General features: G+C 42.9%; 1 long non-coding RNA gene across 1 annotated transcript in view; it reads right to left on the minus strand.

Annotated features, from left to right (window-relative positions):
- Positions 1-11063: 11063 nt before the first annotated feature.
- Positions 11064-16054, minus strand: part of LOC144799452 (uncharacterized) — a 46245-nt gene continuing 41254 nt past the window's right edge. The window contains exon 4 of the long non-coding RNA XR_013603818.1: positions 11064-11140. This is a non-coding gene — a long non-coding RNA (uncharacterized LOC144799452). The remainder of the gene's footprint in view (positions 11141-16054) is intronic.

Genomic DNA, 16054 nt, shown 5'->3' on the forward strand with positions numbered 1-16054 from the left:
TGTAAGACTGGCGGTCTTGATGTCCAAGGACTTGACCCGTTCATTGGTCTTCGCCAGGTCGGTCCTGATCAAGTTAACGTCGATCGCCACTGTGTCCAACTTCGAGGCCAGCGTCTCATACTGCTGGCTCATGGAAGTCTGAATCCCATAACGTCCCGCAAGGTCAGCTCCGCCGTCGACGCAGAACCATCTCCGGTCTCGTCCGGTGTATTGCCCGCACCACTGGGGGATCCTTTAGGACGGGTGTAGCGGTCCATGTTGTTTGATTGAGTGGCACCCCCTCGGTGCGTGACCTTGACCGTCTGCTTTTCGCTTTCAGGTTTGCCCATCATGGTGTGCGACGCGCCCCTGAGGGCCCTTTGAGACCTGGTATGAATGGCTTCTCTTCAGGTCAATCTCAGAAAAGTCTAAAACACGAAGAGTGGCGGGCCAGCGTACAGGCCAAGAACAGACCCCGGGAGACTGAAGCGAGACGGAAACTGGGTTCACCCAGAGAATCCGAAAACTAAGCCAAAAGTACCTCGGGGGGCACCAGGCAGCCTCCACCGTCCGTTGTTGTTCAATTACCGCCCAGGCACTTCGGGGACCAGAGTCCCAGGCTGCTCCCCGGTGTAGGCCGTCAACTTTTCAAACGGAGTAAGTCCGGTTCCCGGCATCCAAATCAAATTCGGAAAGAAGCTTTTAGGTCAGCAGGGTCAGATCTTCAATAACCCGTCATCTGTGGCAGGATTAGTGGCAGGATATATGCGGGAGGCGGAGAGGGTCTCGGGAGCTCTGTGCTCACGCGACCATCATGGATGCGCGCTAAGCTCCTCCTCTTCATTTCATTTTCAATCTATATTTCGATCGATTTAGATCATAAAAGAAATACAAACAGTTTGCAGTATAAAATCCAGTAAACATGATTAAAAAGCATTACACTAAGCATGTTAAAAATCATTTAGTATGTGTTATAATTACAAATCATCGGTGCAGTTCATTTATCCCAAATCTACCTCATGTTTCAAAAAGCGGGAGCGGGTGTGCCACATTGCTGTTAAAAATGTTGCTACCGCAAAAACTGTCGGAGGTGTAAAATCCATCTTTAGAATTCTATATGCAGGGAGGTGTTTGGTGAAGCCTAGGTTTCTAAGAAGGGGAGCGTGCCAGTATCTCCTAGATCTTTGGTATGCTTTGCAGAAAAATATAATATGCTCTTCGTCTTCCCGGTGGTGTGAGCAAGACAGGCAGTGTTCTCTAGATGGTGACTTGGCCCAGCATTTTGTAAATGCCCTGATTGGGAGTGTGCCATAACGCCATTGTAAGAATAATTTTCTGGTGAGGACGTGAGAGATGCCGTCTAGCAAACTCTCAAGGTGGTACCAATCTTTAGATTTGATAAACCAATCTGTCAGGGACCCATCCCTTGTATTCCCTTTTTTGGCCGATAGCTTCAGCTCATAAAAATCCCTCAAAAGAGGTTTTCGAGGGATCCTACTACATGCATTACATGGATCTAGCCATAATTCGGGTCTACCTAGAGACTCACATGTCTGTTTGATGTACCTTATCCATGGGATTTGTCTTGAATTGGGTAGGCAAAGAATTTCCTGGAGCTCGTCCCTGTAGTTCATAAGTTCGGGCGTACTCCAGATACGGCGCCAGAAGATTATTAGTCTTGATCCCAGCTCCTCCGAGATTGGTCTGAGACCTAGGTCAAGTCTCAGCGGGAGAAGCGGGTACTTGCCGGTAATGCCGCCAGCTGTCTCATAAATCTATTTTCGGTGGTCTGCAAGCAATGAGCCGGAGTATGACCCCACAATTCCCCTCCGTATAAAACTGCCCCCCTGGCCTGCATTTTGTAGATTTCAAGGGCGGCACCAAAGGGTTTATAGGTCGACCTGCTTGCCATTCTACAAATGCCCCGATAGCTGGACCAGTTTCATATTAGCCTTGGTCCGGTTCGTGTCCCATGTCATATCCTGATTTATAATTACGCCCAAGTATTCAAAAGTAAAAACCCTCTCAAGTCTTAATAGACCTATCGTAGGGTTGGGGCGTGTTGAGGGAGGGGGGTTGAGAATCATAAATTTAGTTTTTGAAGCATTAATCTCAAGCCCCCTCTCCGCACAAAAAGCTGAAAACCCATCCAGGACCCTTTGTATTCCCATGGGGGACTTGGACAGCAGCAGGGTGTCGTCCGCAAACATAATAGCGGGCACCCTGCTGCCGTTCAGTTTGGGAGCATCAATGTCACCCATCCTGGTCAGGTGGGCAATTATCCCGTTGACAAAGAGGCAAAACAGGGTCGGTGCAAGCACACAACCCTGTCTCACCTCCCTGTCAATGGGAAACTTGTCAGAAAGCGCCCCATTTCTTCCACACCTGACCCGTGTGTAGTTTCTCTGGTGTAGTCTTATTAGGATAGTCAGGATATCGGCCGGAACACCCAGCTCCGACAGTACAATCCAGAGCCTGTCTCTAGGTACTAAATCGAAGGCGGCACGCAAGTCCACGAATACCATGTACAGGCTGCCGTCCTCGATTACCGCAGTCTTCCAGAAGAGGAGGTTTAGATGGAAAATCTGGTCCATAGTGGAGACCCCTCTTCTGAATCCCGCCTGATAGGGGCTGAGAATGTTAAAGTCCTCTATCCAATCTTGGAGGCGATCTAGCATCAGCCTACCAAACAATTTCTGCGGTACATCTATGAGGCTAATGGGCCTGTAGTTGGCTGGGAGCAGAGGTGACCCCTTCTTGAATATGGGAACAATCTCTGCGCCCAGCCAAGTACAGGGGACCTCCATACCCCCTAGGACAGCATTGAATATCAGGACCAAGTAGGGAGCCCAAACATCAGGTTCCCGCTTGAATAAGTCACCCGGCAGGCCATCCAATCCTGGCGCTTTGCCAGATGCCAGCCCTGCGATGGCTACTCGCACTTCCATTTCTGTAAAGAGTTCCCCCTCCACTGTTGCATTATTATAAGGACGAATGTTGTTGGCGGCTTCGTCAGGAGACTTGTAAAGGGACTGGAAATGATCCTGCCAGGTCTTAGCCGAAATATTGGGTTCGATTGCCGAGGCTAGAACCTCGGACCCTGTATTGACAATGCGCCAGAATTTACGGGAATCCCTGATGGCCAGCAGAGTAGTTAAATTTTCCCATTTTTCGTGTTCCCAAATATCCTATTGTGGGCACTAGATACCACACCACAGCAACTAAACTAATGCCTTCTTAAAAACATACTGACGATGCAGAATGCACTAATTTCAGGACTATCAAAAAAACATCCCTTAATCTTGCTAAAGCTAACATTCGGGCAATAGTGCCAGTAATTAAATCAATTAAATCACTACAAGAGTACACTTTTTTGCATTTTGTCATATTTAGGTAAGAACAAGAAGTCATTGTTAAACTGGATGTCTAGAGAGAATGGGGACCATCTTTCTCTAACATGCACAGGAAGCAAACCAAAAAAAATACAAAATATTCAGAAAGATGCTTCCAAGAATCGTAATTGGGCCTAATATGCTTTTTCTTACCTCTCCAATGCCTGCTACTGCTACCCCACCTATTATCGAAGTATTCTACCAATCTGGTTAAAAAATGCAGCTTTGTTTTTTAGTGTGCGTTTCATTTTTCGATTTCCTTATCGCTATTTGGCTTCTGCACATTTTCTGGCATAAATGGTTTATTCCTAGCAGGACAGAGGTCTAGAATCAATGGACACGAAGGAACGATTTTAGGGGCATATTATCAAGTAAGGGCGTTACATTATCGCCGCTTTTATCGGCAGGAAACTGCCGATAAAGCGGCGATAATGGGCTTGATAATATGCTCTATGAATTTCAATCGAAGCCCATGTTAGATGTCTTCACATCTAACATGGGCTTCGATTGGAATTTATAGAGCATATTATCAAGCCCATTATCGCCGCTTTATTGGCAGTTTCCTGCCGATAAAAGCAGCGATAATGTAACGCCCTTACTTGATAATATGCCCCCTACTTCTTTTCATGCCCCTTTTCTAGCGCACTGAACATCTGCCTCTGGTAACAGATCTCTTCCAGGTCTCTTCCACAGGCAGAAGCTTTATCAGCCGCAAGGTGTGAGATTCCCTTGGAGCAATTGCCCAGTCATCGTTTTCCAGCCGGACTCTAAAGAAACATGCTGACTGTACGGGTGAGACCTGATCGTCTTGGCTATGACCTTTCCCTGTGCTCACGAGCTGGAATCTTCATTTTTAACACTTTTCCAATAATACGAACGCTCGGAGCACTCGTAGCCTTCACAAAGTTTGCCGGAGAAGCAATATTTAATTTTCTCTCGACTTTCTTTCAACTACGTTAAGGAAGCAGGCAGCTATTACGGCCGTGCAGCGCCACCTACACGTAGTGACGTGTGCGCGTATGGCCAATAAAGTGACACAATTTTTTTGTCCGTCTGCTGAAGGCTGTTTTTAGCAGCCAAAAAGGTAAATTTCGCAGTCATCGCGCTAGATCGTTGATTTCGCGATTATTTCATTCATCGCGAAATCGCGAAATCCTGGAGGGTCTGCATAATGAGGTATGTAATTTTTTTTTTTTTTAGGGTGTGTATGGGTTTGGGGGTACATGGGAATAGCAATTTTTACCCCTCCACTATCCAACACTTACCCTACTGTTGCACTCACTGGAGTGGGAATAGAAATTTTTACCCCTACACTATCCAGCACTTACTCTACTGTTGCACCCACTGGAGTGGGAATTGTAATTTTACCCCTACACTATCCAAAATTTACCCCACTGTTACCCTAAAAGTATTTTGCATTGTAATGGTATGCGTTGTAATGGTATGCGTTTTAAAATCCTGTGTTGTAATAGATGTTGCAATGTAAAAACTGCGTTGTAAAAGCATGTGTTGTAAATGTTTGCATTGTAACGTGTCATATTCCTGACTGAAGTCTCCAAGAGGTACATGCAACATAAACACACCGCAATAAAAAACTATTTACAGCGTGTTTAAGCACTGAAAAGTATACATGACCGACCAGGATGCACCACTCTGTTAATTTTTTACTACCACCTAGTGCTCAGACATTGAACTGCTGTACTATTTGCTTGTATTTAATCTTATCCTATCACCTGCTGAAAGCCAAGTGTTATAAATTCAGACTTGCTACATGTTCACTTATTAATATTTCACAAGTCGATGAACCACACCTGTCCACAATTGACGTTAATTTCTCTCTTATAGGGGTTCTACCAGCTTGCCACAGAGCACTAGTTTTCTCATGCAGAAAGATAGTCAAGATCTGCAATATACTTAAAGCCTTTACTTCAGTACAAATTAAATTACTACAAAGCTCATCAACACCAATAATATTTATTTAACAAGAGAACATAAGCAACTTTTGTTATGCTACCTTCCTGCGCACATGTAGGCGATGGCAGAGTCTTTAGAGAAATGGACCACTCCCTGGAAATGAAACAATACTTGAATAAATGAGAACATTGACAAAGTATATTAGGAGTATACATTTGGGTTGGTGTTAGAAACAAGAAATACACATAGCATAGGCACATTTAGGCTAATTTTAATAATGCATCATGCATAGCATTGACAATGGTGTTGTTCACTGAGTAACATCTACTTATGGTCCATGAATAGCAATGGTCATTGTAATACCTCCTGCATCGCCAGTAATGATGAACCAGACATCAAGTTTTGCCTAAAAAAATTAAAAAATGAATGTGTCCTCATGTAACAAAACTGGCGCTCATGTAAGGCGCTCTGATACCCGATGTCTCGGGTCTAGTTCGCGCTATATAAAATTCTAAAAAATAAAAAAAAGTTTTCTCTATCGAGGACCTGAATGTGCCACACTGAGGGTGTAGTCAGGTGTAAGTGAATATTTGTAAAAACAGAGGGGCAGATTTACAAGGAACTGATGCATTTGCATAGCTGCGTCAGTTTCCTTGCGCCAGCAGCAACTGTCCTTGCGCCACCATGGATGCGCTGTATTTACAATACAGTGCTCCGTGGCGCAAGGATTGACAGATGCGTCAGAAATTCTGATGTATCTGTTGGCCCAAAAGTCACGCATTGCTGGAGTTGTGTCACAAGTACGACGCAACTGCAGCAATGAATTTTGAGGCCTATACTTACTGTACTACGTCACTCCGTACGCCTGCTTCAGGCAGGCGTAAGGTTTTGACGCAGTGGTGTTCTAAAATGGGGGCCGTGTAATCTTGTAGATTTCACTGAGTCACTTTTACAAGGACTTCCTGCGTGGGAACGCCCACCCTGCATACATTATACCTGATTCAGGTATAATGTGATGCAGGGCTTTACAACGTGACGCATCTCCCTAGATGCGTCACGTTGTAAATAGGCTGCATTGTTTGAGTCGCAATGGTGGCGCAAGAAGGCGCAAGGTGCTAGTAAATCTGTCCCAGAGTATGTATCTGGAATAAAGAATACATCTGCAGATCTTTGGCTGCTTCTTCCACCAAATCTAATTTGTTTTTTGTGCCTTCCACAAATATATATCCAAGATCATTTACTGAAGAGCCCATAAACTGACATTTTTTGCATCACTGTCAACCCACTCAATTGCATCTTTCAAATACTTTCTACTACACACTTCCACTGTATACCAGAATATCATCCTGGAAGATCTTTACTTTCTGTATGCCGTACCACTCCTTCTTCACCATCATTGCAAAACTGCCACCGCTGATGACAGGCCAAACAGCATCCTAACAATCTGGTCCACCCTCAAAGGTGTCACCATCAATTGTAGTGCCTTGAATCATCACACAATTTCGATTGATGATAAGGAGGGAACGTCCATCAAGCCAACACTGTTGGCCTTACTAAGGGAAGCCATTGCTTCAGAAATAATGAGAAGAGAATGTCTACCAGGTATTATAGTTCAAATCCCTCAGGCCTACATATACCCTAATCCCAGAACTACCAGCACTGGCAGCCGGGGTGACTGTGGCCAACCATTGCAAGATTCCATTTCTCGCTGCCTAGCAACATCTTTAAATCCACCTTCATGTGTTCCTTCACCTGTGTGGGCACAGGTCACTTTTGAGGCACCACTGGAACTGCCCTCTTCTTTATCAAAATGTGGTGTTCAAATCATTCCAAGAAACCTAATTTCACATCAAACACTTTAGGAAACCCTTGCCAGATCTATACCCCTTCTAGAGTTCTGTGCACACCCACCATTCCTTGTTTCTTTATGTAGGAAATCGCATATTTTGCATAATTTCCTTAAATAATTCAAATTTTTATGGATGCCCATTTTAACTGGTTCTATGCCATAGGCCATTACTATTCAATGGCAAAGGGTGTGTGCTCTGCCTCTAAACTGGAACTGTTAACATTAGTTTCACTTATCCATACTAATATAATAAAGAGAGAGCCCAAACCTTTGAGGCGGGTAATCTCAGTAACCACAGCACCAATCACAACACCCAATACAGCGTTGGAAAGGGCAGTTGCAGCAGAAGGACATAGGCAATGCAGACGGCCACCATATATATATTTTTTTGCAGAGTTTTATATAGCGCAAACTTGGCCTGAACTGAATCAGGTATCAGAGTGCTTTACATAGCACCAGTTACATTACATGAGAACACACATTCATTTTTGTTAGGCACAGGGAAATTAAGTGATTTGCCCAGAATCACAGGATGTTTGGCGTCATTACCAAGACTCAAACCCAGATCCCCAGGTCCGAGGTCGAGTGCCTTAGCCGTTAGGCCAACTCCTCTATACATTTAAAAGGTAAAAGAACCGTGCCAGCAAAGTAGTCGCTTGTGAGCGTGTCTGCGTTGTGCTGTGGGCGTGTGCTGTGGGCGTGTGGTACGGCCATCACATCGTGGGCTGGGGCGTGACAAACGCTGGGCGTGACAAATGCTGGGGGCGTGTGTCCACCCTTCATGCCATGTGAGTCGTACATACAAGCGCCAATTACGTTGCTGCGCAGCCTCAAGGGGCACGCTGGGGGCGTGACACGCTGGGGACATGAGAAACGCTGGGGGCGTGTGTCCGGCCTTCATGCCATGTGAACGCAATTGCGCAGCATCAAGGGGCACACTGGGGGCGTGTGCTACGTTCCGCCCTTCATTCCATGTGGGTCGTACATTAATCAGAAGATCGTCTGCTGTGGCCGTGTGCTGGGGGCGTGACAAACACATTCACCTGGAGGCCTGGTAAGTAACGTTACTGCAGCCTCTACTGCGCAGTTACTGAACTTTCTCATTCAACGAAATTACACGCACCTGCTACCATCAACCAGTGCTCTAGCCGGGCTCAGGCGGCGGATTAGTACACTAATTACACGCGCCTGATAACATCAACCAGGGCTGCATAATTACACGCGCCTGATAACATCAACCAGGGCTGCAGCTGGGCCTCAAGCGGGGGAACACGCACCTGCTAACATCAAACAGGCCTGCATCTGGGCCTCAAGCGGGGGAACATGCAAATGAGCGTGTCTGCGGGGACAATTACTGCAGCCTCTCCTACTCGCTGTCACTTCAACTATCTCATTAAACGGATTTACCCACGGCTGATAACTCTCTCATTCAACGACATTACACGCACCCGCTAACATCAACCAGGGCTGTAGCCGGGCTCAGGCGACGGATCACTACACCAATTACACGCGCCTGCTAACATCAACCAGGGCTGCAGTTGGGCCTTCTCCGTCCCTATTCTCATGAAACAAAAAATGGTGTCTACCGCGAGATTTTAAAATAAATTGCCCTTGCCAAATACACACATTACACACATTCTATTTCATACCCGGACAACGTCGGGACGGGCTGCTAGTTCATCTATATAGCTTTCCTGAAAGTTTGCAGTAAATAGTGCTAATGGCATGGAAGTTAAATATTTTAGATGGGCTGCTGTGAATATTTACAACACTTGCATGACAAAAATGCATGGTGCTCTAGCACCTCAAGGAACTATGTAGTGACTGGCACTGTTAGAATGAGCAGCAGTCGCAATGAAAAAGCTTTGGTGAATTTCTATACTGTCCCTGAGTTCAGACTTGGCATGTACGGGAGGACATGGGAGAGGAATAATTGAAGGAAGGAAACAGTGTTGACTTGGTGTAGAAAATGTAAAAGCTATGTAGTCAATACAGCAGGGGCGGCTCCTCGGTTAGGGAGGAGGAGCGTTGCCCCACTGCTCTCAGAGCAATGAAAAAAATTAAAATAAAATGATAATAACAAAGTTATTATAATTGTATTGTCTGTAGTTATGGGGCTAGTTTAGGGTGGGCGGGACTGGGGTCACAAAGGGGGGAGTGGTGGGCACAATTTAAGTGTGCTCTGTTCAGCCGGACAGCTTGGGCCAGCCAAACAGTCATGCACACTTTGCATGTTTCCCACCATACTGTAATGCACTGCCTGATAGGGAACATGCACAGGCTCATAGTTCCCGTCTGAGCGCCGAACCACAGCACTCAGACCAATCACCACACTGCTGTCATGGTGACCGGAGAGCAGTGATTGGCTTAGGGGAGCCTGTGTGCATCTGATGCCGGACTCGGTGTCAGGATGAGAAGCAGAAAGATGGCAGTGGTGAGACGGCAGAGGAGGTAAGTGTTTTTTAAATATTTTCATTGTTTTCAACCCCTCCCGCCCTTCCCACCCACCCTGTTCCCTACCAGCCGCCACTGCTTGACAGTGACAGTCATGGAGTAACACTGAGTCATTTGGCCAGGGCTGGAGAGAATGCAGGTTATGTCAGTGTGGAAATGGAATGTGGGTAAGACAATTCTCAGAGGATGTGGCGGCATGGTTTCCTCGTCAAGGATTCAGTGATACTCTTAGGCCTCATTTAGAGTTTGGCAGAGCAGCGGTACTGCCCTAAATCAACTCGACTTCACTCATGCCAGACTTGCAGCTCCCAGGTTCTGTTTAGAGTTGGAAAAGCGTTGGGTTTACACAGGTATTGCCTCCTGTGGACTAACCCCACAACCAGAGCCCACCAGTCGGTGTGAATATATGACATACAACGCAAACATTTACAATGCATGCCTTGACAGCGCAGTTTTTACATTGCGACATCCCATTACAACGCATGATTTTAAATTGCATGCCATCACAACGCATTTTTAGAGACTACATTTACAATGCATTCCATTACAACGCATACCATTACACCACATATGATTTTTGAGGCAACAGTAAGGTAAGTGTTGGATAATGTAGGGGTACAAATTACTAGTCCCACTCCAGTGAATGCAACAGTAGGGTAAGTGTTGGATAGGGGAGGGGTAAAAATTACTATTCCCCATTACTTACCTTATATTGCGTTGTAATGGCATGCGTTATAGTGACATGATTGTAATGACATGCGTTGTAGTGACATGTGATGTAATGCCTGCATTGTAATGGCATGTGATGTAAGTGATGTTGCGTTGTAATGGCTGCGTTGTAAAGGTAGTGCGATGTAATGACTGCGTTATAAAAGTTGTATCCTGTCGGTGTGCCTTAAGGTGAGGTCGAGATTCACCCTGTTTATGGTGGGGTTACCATACTTTCCTTGCTGGTTAGCGCCATGTGGTGCATGGATGACATGGGCAGGAAAAATTCTAAATAATCTCAACATGGCAGGAAAAGGGCCCTACTTTTTGATCATGAAAACAAACTTTTGCTTTGGGAGTTTATTTCTCTGAAAAAAGGATGAGTAGCAGTGGCTTTAAATATGGCAACTGCTCGGAACACTCTGAATCTGTGACGCGGGCCGCCATGGCAGCCAATTCCTTCAGAGAAGCGAGATCTCTGCCAGGCTGTTGGGGTTCTCTAAATACAGCAAGCAGCACTTCCACCAGGCTGGTGGAGGTCATGACCTCAGCCCACGTGTGCCAGATGAAGGGGGCCTCTTGCCATTGGCTAAACAAGGCTTATAAGTTTGGAGATAGGTATGGTCAATCAGGGAAGGGTATCAGAGTGATAAGATGATGAATTTATAGAATATGCATACCTTAAGGGCACTAGAGGCTATTTCTTTCTCAATAATGTGAGTGGCGCAACACTTCAAGACACGTTTACCCCGTTATCCCTCTTACTTACCATTAGGCACCAACCAGGGTAAGGTACAATGCTGTTCCTCTCTCTTAAGTCAGGTGTGGTTGGCCTGAGTGGCTTCTGTGAAATTCCAAAAAAGGGTGTCATCGTTCAAGAACGAACCAAAAGATTACCTCTGCTACCCATATCCATCTCAACCCACAAGGACGATCTCTCTCCCTCTCTCCCTCTCTCTCTCTCTCTCTCTCTCTCTCTCTCTCTCCCTCCCTCTCTCTCTCTCTCAAGGAAGATGATCACACACCATAAATAGATCAGTGTTCAAATTTGCAACTCATCAGCATCAATCTAAAAATACACCAGTTTCACTGAAACATAAATAGTCACCGCCTGTAGCACAAGTGATCCAGCGCCCCTATAGAAAATATGCCATAAGCTACACTACCTAATTCCACAATATTCACCATTAATAATAAATCATTCACAAGGCCCATAAACTAACATGACATATTTTGAGCAACTGAATCATGTGACCTAATTAATAAACCTATTCACAAAATATATACATTTATATACATCTGCAGAAAAACGACTTCATCACACTTAATAAATCCTATGATTAATTAAGTCACTAAGGAAAATAGATCTGCTAATTGTAACCTAAACACATGAAATAACAAGTCCAGCTTGTTTTTCAAATATATTATTTATTAACTATTTATTCAAAGAAAGTGCATTAAAAATCTTTTTATTCAAGCATTATTATTAAGATTTTAGCAAAAAGTAATGACAGTTTCAAGCAAAATCAAATAGCATAATTCAAAATGGAAATAGTAGTTTGGCATCACCTAAACTCTAAGTCCCTAGCTACACTTGCCCCATTAAAGAATAAGGGAAAAAGTCATTAAGCCCTAAAGGATTCTTACGTGCTCCAAGTAAAGTCCAACAGCACGACACGTCCAACTGGTAAACAGCAAGCAGCAGACACTTCCCTCTCAGGGGGACAGTTTTTATACCTTTCTAACTAGCTTAATCTAAGAAAAATTCAATACTTTTCTGCCATTCAGAACTCTTATTGGCTGTCAAACGACGGACCATAATGTCATCACATTCTTTAGAGCCCAGTTCCGACTCTTTCTTAGAGTCTATTGTCCTTTATTTTTAAGTCACGAAGCTTCCTCCAGTTTGCAACATTCAAATAAATTGTTTGTGACTTCCTTAGCTTGACAATCTTTCTGCCGGTTCCTGGCCTTGGCCACGCTGACCAAAAATACAGTCAGTTCATTTGTACAACCACGTTTATATTTTCTCCTTTTAGAAACTTGGCAGGAACTTTCCACACCGGGCTCTTGCATTCACTGGGCAGAATTCTGCCAACTGCACATTTAGACGCACTAGGCCTCAAACCTCTTTTCGTTAACTAGTGTAAACAAACACAAAAGAATAATTAATGCAAGAAATAAAGTTTGTTCTGTTACCCACCCACCTTTGCTAATTATTAACCCATTAATCTATATTACCTAGCATAAGCAAATAGAGCAACAAACAGATTCGTGCAACATTTAAGAAATAAAAAACACACCATGAGCACACAGAAAAAAAACATCATGCCATTAATAAACGGCCGCATTTAGTTCTGACATGACAATAGATAGAATTAATTCATTATTTTTCACACACATGCAAATGCAACATAATGCACGTTTATGAGCACACATATTAGTTTCCCACGTGTTCATGTAAATGCAACTTTTACTCTAGGTTGGTTAGTAATTTCCACCACACTCTTTATTAATAGTATTAATTTATTATGGAAGTTTAACTTCGCGAGCTGAAATAAATGTATTTCTAAATCTCGCTCCATCAACTCCCTCATCTGGTGATTTCTAAATCACCAAACCATACCCAAATTGTAACAACATTTTTATCTTAAGATGAACATGATTTGATTTCACTGTATTAGTATTTCTAAAGACTTGTCCCAGCTGTCTGTCTGCAATTTTCATATTGAGCTTTACGAATCTCCTCCAGCTCTATCTCTCTCTCCAGTTCCTTTTTGATTTTGTAAATTCTCTTCTTTTCTCTGAGATATTTCTTTCTCTTGTGTAACATGCAACTAATCTTCAACAAAAGTATCACAAAAAGTATTACAAATAAAGGTGTTAGAATCTTACCAAGAACTGAACCACCAATTTCTTGAAACCAGGTTTTGATTGCCTGAAATCTTTTGGAAAGACGTTCTGAAAAATCATCCTCTTCTAAGGGAACAATCTCTGAGTGCATTTCTGTAATATTTTTGATGTACATCTCAATGTTTTTACTCTCATTGGGGATATACGTACAACAGTGTTGGACATGTAGAATGCCACAGACTCCTCCATCTTTTGCTAGGAGTATGTCTAAAGCAAGACGGTTTTGCATTACCATAGATCTGATTGCAATAACTTCAGTATCCACTAATTGGAAACCACCTGCTGTGTCAGTTGACAATCTGTCAACAATTGTGGACAATTTTCTGATTCTTCCTGCATTCAGGGTTATTCCTACCAAAGGTATCACTACCTCAAAAATGTCTCCCAAAATTTCTGTGAAACTTTCTCTTTTGTACCTATTTACATGATTACTGATTTCAAATGAGCCTTCTGCATTTCTGTCAACATGAAATATTTTTGGAAAAATAAGTCCAACAAAACACGTCCCATACCAATGGTCTGGGAGGTTATAATAGGCTTTGTCTCCACAAACAAAATAAATTCCAGGAAAAATTGGGTCTCTACCTCCCTTGAAACCCCAACCCCCCATGATTTGATAAGTGTCCTCACAATTGCTAGCTCCAACAAAATAATTATCAAACAGAGTATTATCTCTTCTAATACAAAACTTGCCACTAATTGGCTTGTCTATGTGAATTGCAACATTGTCAAAAGATTTGCCATTGAGTTTTTCATCCTCCCTTTGCCAGAATTTTGATTTGGTCTGCTTGACCATCTCATTTATTTTATAGATTGCCCTTCTCTCTTCAACAAGGTTCAGGAAAGTCTTTTCCTCAGCTCTCAATCTGCATGTTAGATTATTTCTAAAAGCATACTCATAGGTGAGTTTGTTAGTTACAATGAAGAATTCCCTCATCTGTTTAGCTTGCTTATGTTTATTTAAGCTTTTCTCAATTTTTAGATTTGCAAAAATCTCATCATAATTAGAGTAATAATACTCTAGACGACCAGTCTGATTAAATAAGCTAGCTATCACACTGCAGGTTATGCCATAAGTAAGAGGAAGCATATTGTAAGTCACTCCCTCTGAAACAGAAGCAGGCAACTTCACACAGATATAGCAGTCTTTGACTTCCATAACCTTTACATATTTAGCCAGAAGTCTTGAAAATGTATTGCTAGAAAAATCACCAACAGACCTATCTTGATGAGCCTCTGGTCTGTGATTAATAGCTTTGTTAGCTTTGCCTGTTGCACTATGTTTGTCTTGACTAACTGAAGCTTTGCTTGTCATATTGACCTTGTACATCTCCTTATCGATCCCGAAAGGAAAGATGACAGCTAAAACTAACCAGAGCAGAATTATCAAGAGCACACATATCAGAGACATCTTACAACATCTTTTAAAGATGGAGCATCTTGAGCTGTTATTTACAAAAACATAAGGCATTTTCACTAAGTTTGTTACAGAAAAAGAAAACAAAAATTTTAAAATATTTCAAAAATTGTCTAAAAAATATATTTTTTTTTTACCACTTCAACCCTCTAACAGCTTTTCTTCGACCTTGCGTCACAATTTGTTTTCCAACGAACACAATTTCTTCGACCTTGTGTCACCTAACACAATTTCTTCGGCCTTATGCCAAAAGCAGGGAATCTAAAATTTCAACAGGTAAGTATTTCAATCATTGTCACTATTGTCTTCAATCTCTTCCTGACTGCTACTATTTATCTCAACCACAGGTGGTATGATGATGTATGTCCATTCAGGTGACTTGTATTTTTGGTTTGGCTTTAAAACCCTTTTTGTCTTTCTACTAATAACTTCTATTTTCTTCCCTGTCTCACTTTTCTTTTCAGGATCTTTCTGACTAGTTATTTCATTGAACTGTTCCTTGGCTTTCTTAATCAACTTGAATTTCAACCCGTAGTTTTCACTTGGCCAGTTATCACCTTTTCTTGGTAATTTCTTCTTTGGCTCAGTCACATTACATTCTGTTCTCAAAGCTCTTTTTCTGAATTTTCTTATTTGAGAATCTTCATCACTCTCATCAGTATCAGTGTCAGAAATTTCAATTCTAGACTCAGGTTCTTCTCTACTAGGCAGCCTCACTCCGTTAGGAACATCATCTCTATAACTGGTACTTGGCAATTCGTTTTCCTCCTCTTCTTCAATTACCTTCAACTTCCCAGCTTCGGATTTATTGTCCCTGTATTCAGAGCTTCTTTTCTGCTTTTCAATACTCTCCTGGTCTTGATACTAAGCTTGATCAGACTCTTCTGCTGCTTCTTTTTCTAGCAGATCTTCATTATTTTCAGAGTCTACAACTATAATCTCCAAATCTTTTTCATTAAATTCTCCATTCACAGATGAATTTTCCAGATGTCGACCAGCCTGTCGATGTTCAGAATCTGGATTTCTTTCTGATTCTTCTTCTGAATCTGAATCAGCTGTAGTATCGCTTTCTTCATCTGAGTTTTCAGGTGTAGGCACACAAATGGTATGACTAGCATGAATCCACCTTTTTATGCCTCTACACTTCACTGCATTTGTTGTCACAAGAATCACTTGCCTTGCTTTCTGCCACTTTGGTACCAAACAGTTTCTTCTTCGGTGAACTTGTGTTCTCACCCAATCACCAGGTGACAGATCATGTGCTTTCTCTTTTTCTCTTGACTGCACTTCAGTTCCCACCTCATTAGACACAGAAGTCACGACATCAGAGAGTTTCCTGCAATACTCTAAAATGGCACTATCGTTAATGGTCAACAATTTCCCTACTGGTATAAATGCCTGTCTCATGACTCTGCCCATAAGAATATC

The sequence above is a fragment of the Lissotriton helveticus genome, chromosome 12 (genome assembly GCF_964261635.1).
Source record: "Lissotriton helveticus chromosome 12, aLisHel1.1, whole genome shotgun sequence".
Lineage (NCBI taxonomy): Eukaryota > Metazoa > Chordata > Amphibia > Caudata > Salamandridae > Lissotriton > Lissotriton helveticus.